The sequence below is a fragment of the Sturnira hondurensis genome, unplaced genomic scaffold (genome assembly GCF_014824575.4).
Source record: "Sturnira hondurensis isolate 20B ecotype Veracruz unplaced genomic scaffold, ASM1482457v3 Scaffold0019070, whole genome shotgun sequence".
NCBI lineage: Eukaryota > Metazoa > Chordata > Mammalia > Chiroptera > Phyllostomidae > Sturnira > Sturnira hondurensis.
In genome coordinates this window covers 8,413-14,415 of record NW_028091701.1, presented here as the reverse complement: position 1 = coordinate 14,415, position 6,003 = coordinate 8,413, and the positions used below count along the sequence as shown (strand labels likewise).

Below are 6,003 nucleotides of genomic sequence, written 5' to 3'. Positions count from 1 at the left end.
GAGGTCTGGTCAGCGTGACTCAGTTGGTTGGAGCGTCATCCTGTTGACCAAAAGGTCATGGGTTTGATTCCCAGTCAGGACACATACCTAGGTTGCAGGTTAGGTCCCTGGTCAGGGCAGGTACAAAAGGCAACCAATAAATGTTTCTCTCTCACATCCATGTTTCTCTCTCTGTCTCTCATCTTCCTTTCCCCTCTCTCTTATATCAATAGGCAAGTCCTCTGGTGAGGATTAAAAGTTTTTAAAGGCCAGTGGAGGTGGATTTATAAGCTGAAAGACTGGGACTTAATTCCTCTGAGACTTCTGGGAGACTGCTAAACACGTCTCAGAGTTGTCCCTCAGCATTCCCTGAGAAGTGAGGAAACTGGGAGGTTTATCCTCCAATTCCAATCATCATTGCTGAGGCCTGCTCTTGTGAGCACTAACCCTCCATATACCCTCTGCTCAGGTGAAGCTGGCTCTGTGGCCAGAGAATGCCCTTGGGCAGAGTTGCAGGTGCTGGCAGTGACTGGTGAGGTGGGACTGGTAAGTGTGAGGGGATATGGGTGGGGAAAAATAGGACTACAGTGGGGAAAATAGGTCACGATGCCAACCAGTCGTTAGGACACTGGCTCATTTTGATCTGGGTCCTTCTATCAAGGAAAGGAAGGCCATAGGTGTAGCCTCTGGATAGAATCTCAGAGAGGAAGTACAGCAAAGTGGGTGAGGGCACGAGCTGTGGCGTAGGGCAGATATTGGGCGGGGTCCAGGGTTCTCACATGTTAGCGGTGAGACCTTGGGCAAGTTACTTAACCTCCCTGATCTTCAATTGCCTCATCTATAAAATGGGAACATATAAGCTTGTTTGAAGATTACATGTGACAACTGAGCACATAGTAATCAAAGACCTAAATAAGTGCAGAGATATTCTCTTTATGAGTAAATAAAGTCAATATTGTTAGGATAACAATTTTTCCCAACTTGATCTGGAAATTCAACACATCCCAATAAAATCCCAGCAAGTTATTTTGTGAATATTGACAAAAGACTGATTCTAAAGTTTCTATGGAAAGACAAAAGACCCAAAATAGCCATCATAATAATACTGATGAAGAAGAACAAAGTTGAGGAACTAGCATTACCCAACTTCAAGATTTGTAAAGCTACAATAATCAACACAGCATGGTATCAGTGAAAGAACAGACACACAAGGTAATGGAGCAGAATAGAAGCCCAGAAAAAGGCCCACACAAATAGAGTCAACTGATCTTTGACAAAGAAGCAAAGGCTGCTCTGGCTGGTGTGGATTGAGCACCAGCCTGCAAACCCTCAGTGGGTTGCAGTTTGATTCCCAGTCAGGGCACACGCCTGGGTTGTGGGCCAGGTCCCCAGTGGGGGGCATGCAAAAGGCAACCACACATTGATGTTTCTCTCCCTCTCTTTCCCCTCCTTTCCCCTCTCTGAAAATAAATAAATAAAATCTTTAAAAAGAGGCTATACTATACTGTCTGATTTCAACAATGACATTCTGGAAAAGGCCAAACTCCAGGGACAATAAAAAGTCAGTGGCATCCAAAGTTCAGGGGAGGGGGATGAATAGGTGAAGCTGTTAGGAGGTCGAACTGTTCTCTACGTTGCTGTATGGGTGGACAGAAGCCATTGTAGAGACCCACGGCCCTGCACTAGAGAAAGAGTGAGCCTTAGTGTGAACTCCGGACTGAAGGTAACAATAACGCTTACATGTCAGTTCACCACTTGTAGCAAATGTGCCAATACCACATCAATGCAAGACGTCAATGATGAGGGAAATTGTGTGCAGGGGAGGGGATTCATGGGTGCTCTCTGGGCTATCAATTTTTCTGTAATTCCACAATTGTAAAAACTTTAAAATTCACTTTTATTAATTTTTTAAAACAAGTGAGCATGTGGTGTCATAATGTGAGCTGAACTTGTATCGGGGCCCATACTCAGGAAGGCCCTGGATTGAGGGCCAGAGGTTGCATCATTGGGGGCCTCCAGGCCCCTCCCCAAGGCCTGACACAGAGCAACTCCTGACACAGTTTGGACAGCTTGGGCCAGGACTCCTGCGAGACGGCAACCTTCACATTTGTTATCTCTCTTGGGCCTCAGGACAATGCCCTGTTTCTTTAACTCTTAGTTTCCACATAATTTCAGACCCACAGAAAAGTTTCAAGAAAAGTACCGCATCCCCTTCCCCCAGATCTCCCGAATGTCTGGGCGCCCAACCCCGCCTGCTCTGTCCCTTCCTGTCTTCAGTCTCCGCCCCTCTTCACAAGCCGGCAAACGGGCCCGAGGGGCAGGCTCTGCTCTGGCTGCCTTTTCTCCTCGTCACTCTGACGAGAACGACGGTGAACACGGATTGAGCGCCCCCCTCACGTGTGCCAGGCATCGTCCCCTTCTCAGTGTTCCACCCCTCCGCCCTCACACAGCCGTCGGAGGTGCGGTCTGGCGTCGCCGCACTTTGCTGATGTGGAAGCTGAGGCGCCGGGACTGGTCTGCTTTGCCCAGAGTCCCTTAGTCAGCAAGTAGCAGGGTCGCTGCTCAGACGCAGGGGGCCTGGTGACAAGCCAGGAAAGATGAAGAATGACTTAAAGACGCAGAACACAGGGTGGGAGCCCAGTTTGGGACCCGCCAGCCCAGGCCACATGTCCCCAAAGTGAGACTTCTGCTGTCATGTCCAGATGAAATTGGGCACAAACTCAGAGGCACCAGGACTGCAGGAAAGAAAGTTTCTTCTTTACAAAGGGAAGCCCCTGGTGTTTATTCTACACTGCCTGGACTCTACTGCCTGTGTGGGTGTGCAAGTAATGAATATGAGTGTGACTGTAGGTGTGTGAGGTAGTGCAAGTGTGAAAGGGAGTGATGTATGTGAGTGTATAAGTTTGAGTCCGTGTGTGGGTGTGAATGTGTGTGTAAGTGTGAACAGGAGGGGGTATGTGGATAAGTCTGACCATGAATGTGTGTGGCATGTAGGGACTGAGTGTGGTGAACGTGAATATAGGGTGAATGTGAGTGTGAATATGTGAGGAGTGCAAGTGTGTATATGTAAGTACATGGGTGTGAAGTATGAGTGTGAAGTGTGAGTGAAGGTGTTTGGGCAGGTGGTCTGTGGATGTGAGTGAGTGTATGTGTGGGTGACTATGAGTGTGTGTGAGCTTTTCTAGGCAGTCAAACTCTTCTCGGTGAAGCAACCCACTGCAGCTGCCTGGGTGTGTCTCGTAAAATTCATGTCTAATGTGAATGTGGAATTCCTACCTGACCTGTGCAGTTCACACCTTGTCCAGCCAGTTCCTCTCCCTCTGGAAGCTCAAGCTCCCAGGTGCTTCTTAAAGCCCCTCTCCCCTCCCCTCCACTAACCCTAACTTTAACCCTAACCTCATCACAGAGTTCATTACACTCCATTGCTTGTGTCTGTTTACTTGTCAGGGCCCCAACCACACCCCCAGGGCTAGGAAAGCAGGGCCAGCATCTATTTCTCGCTCTCTCCAAGCACCCTGCTCAGGACCTGGCGCATGGAGGTGTCAATAAATAGATGTTGAATGATGCTGTTTTTCCAGTGCCATCCCACCCCACCATGGCTCACCTCTAAGTGTTTGCTCCTTCAGTCCTCTCCACCTGAACACCTATCCCTTTTTCCCTTCCTTTTCTCCACTGACCCGTGGAGGCATCATCAGAGGCCACCTCCTCCAGAAGGCTACCACTGACTATTCCAGGAGACTGAGTCCACTATATTGTCATGTACTTGAGGATCAGTGGCTGTCCTGCCCACTTGGTTGTAAGGTCTCAGAGGGCAAGACCCATGTCTGTTCCATATCTTCATATCTGCATCCTCAGCATCTGTCACAAGTTAGGCACATGGTAAGGCCAAAAAAAATAAGTGTGTGAAAAATAATGAAAGAGAACTAAAGTACTATCCCTCCCTGCCCCCGTCTCCCTGAAGCCCACCCTCAATCACCAGAGGCTTCACTGCTTCCCTGGCCCACCCTCCACCACAGCAAACCCACTGGGCTGCCCTCTGCTCCAAGGAGCTTGCTTCCACTCTCAGACCAGCAGCTCCTTGAGGGCAAGGTGGCATCAGAATTCTCTCCGGGTCCCCAGCACTGCTGAGCCTGAGCCTGTACCTTTCCTACCTCACCTCTCTCTCTGCTCTCCCCTCCTGAATGCTCTCCATCCAATCTGGCCTTCAGGCAATTCCTGCAACATGCTAAATTGGTTCCCACCCCAGGACCTTTGCACTCGCTGTACTCTCTCCCTAAACTAGTCCTCCCCATGTCCTCTTCAGGTTCTCAGCTCAATGTGTCCTCTTCAAGGATACCTTCTAACTGCCAGACCCACTGGCCTAACAGATCCCTCTCTTTTTACTTTGTTCTTGGGACCTCTTGTTACCTGGAATTCTTTGTCCGTTTAGTATTTTTCTTACCTTCTGGCTGCATCGGGGCTTTTAGGGTGTCCAGTGGTTAGTGATCTATGGAGCCCGGGCGCAAATGCCACATTTGCTGAGTGACCCTGTGCCCCCGTTTCCCCATCTATAAAACGGGTGGTAGTCATAGAGTTCCCTCATAGGGAGTTGTGAGGATTAAATGAGTTAATACAGCCCTTTAGCACAGGGCCTCTCAGGTTGTACTAGCTAGTGATTGAAGGGTTGTTTTTACTATCTAACTTTTCCTGGAGCCTAACACACGAATGCAGGCTCTGAGTAAACAGTTGTGGGAGGAAGGAACACACATTGGCATTCAGCAGTTGTTAGACTGCTGGGGAGGGAAGAAGAATTAAGCTTTCCAGCCCCTCTGCTCTGCAGAGTAAATTGGGGGCCGGGGCAGGAAGGGCGGAGGGAGAGGCCCAGGGGCCCGGCCAGAGCGAATGGGGCCTCGTCGGGAGATGGGCCTTCATTCCCAGAGCACCGGGGAACTACTGCGGGTTCTCCGCAGGCCGTGACCTCCGGCTTCTGCTGGGGAAATGGCGAGCTAGGGGCGCCCCCAGGAAAAGTCAGCGGCTGGACTTTGAGGGGGCGGAGGGACAGCGACGAAGACGCGGATACCGCACCCTCAGCGGGCGGGGTGCCGCTTGCAAACTTGGGGGCGGGCACAGGAAGGAGGGCGGGCCGAGTCCCCCCACCCCGGAAAGTCCCGCGCAGCGCCATCGGCTGGACAGTCCCAGGGTCCTCACTTCTCGCTCCGGCACCGGCTGTGGAATGGACCGGAGTACACAGGTGGGACTCGGGGCCCGCGCAAGGCAGAGGTAGAGGTTCGCGCGGGGGGTGAAGGCGGGGCCAGGAGCGGTGACCCGGGACTGCTGCGACCCGCGCTTGGGTAGCGACCGGCTTGGTGCACGGCGTCAAGGGCAGCCGCTTTGCGGAGCTGGGAAGGAAGGCTGGCCTCCATGTGCTCAGAAGCCCGGTTCCCTCAAACTCGTGCTCTCTGGGACATCAGCGGGGACGGCCTCTTGGGGTCTTTAGGATGTGGAAAGCGTGGGGTAATACAGGTCTTGGGCTACTCAGGCCCCTTCTCTGGGTGTTGATAAGGATTGTGGGCAGAGAAAGGGTGGGCAGTTCCGAAACTGTACGAGTGGATATGAGGTCGAAGAATCTGAGGAAATAGGGCCTCCTTATTTGAATATTGTTGGACAGACCAAATACTAGGGACAATTTTATGGGGCTTATTTTGTGCAGTCTCTCTTCTGAACACTGAAAGTATTCTGAATTAAATCTCAAAATAACCTGTCTGATTGGTGCTGTTGTATGGCCATTTTTCAGAGGAGGATGCCTGGGCATCCTTAAATAACATGCCCAAGATGAGGCCCACCAGGAAAGTGTGGATCAGGAGGGGAACTCAGGCACTCTGCCGCCAAAGCCTGCTGCCCTCCACTTGTCAATAATATTTGTCAAACTAGCCCATAAACAAATTCTGCAGGGGATTTGATTAAACTGCATATTCCCAGTCCCCTTCCCATGATATTCACCTTCAATAAATCAAGGAATCTGGATTCAAAAACAAAACCCAAAAT

At 50.8% G+C, this 6,003-nt stretch overlaps 1 long non-coding RNA gene across 1 annotated transcript; it reads right to left on the bottom strand.

Moving 5' to 3' along the window:
- Positions 1-1,905: 1,905 nt before the first annotated feature.
- On the bottom strand, positions 1,906-5,104 carry LOC119004155 (uncharacterized). The gene is made up of 3 exons (XR_005070136.1): positions 4,421-5,104; positions 3,657-3,837; positions 1,906-2,556 (listed from the first exon to the last, which is right to left on the bottom strand). It is a non-coding gene; the product is annotated as an uncharacterized LOC119004155 (long non-coding RNA).
- Between the last annotated feature and the right edge of the window lie 899 nt (positions 5,105-6,003).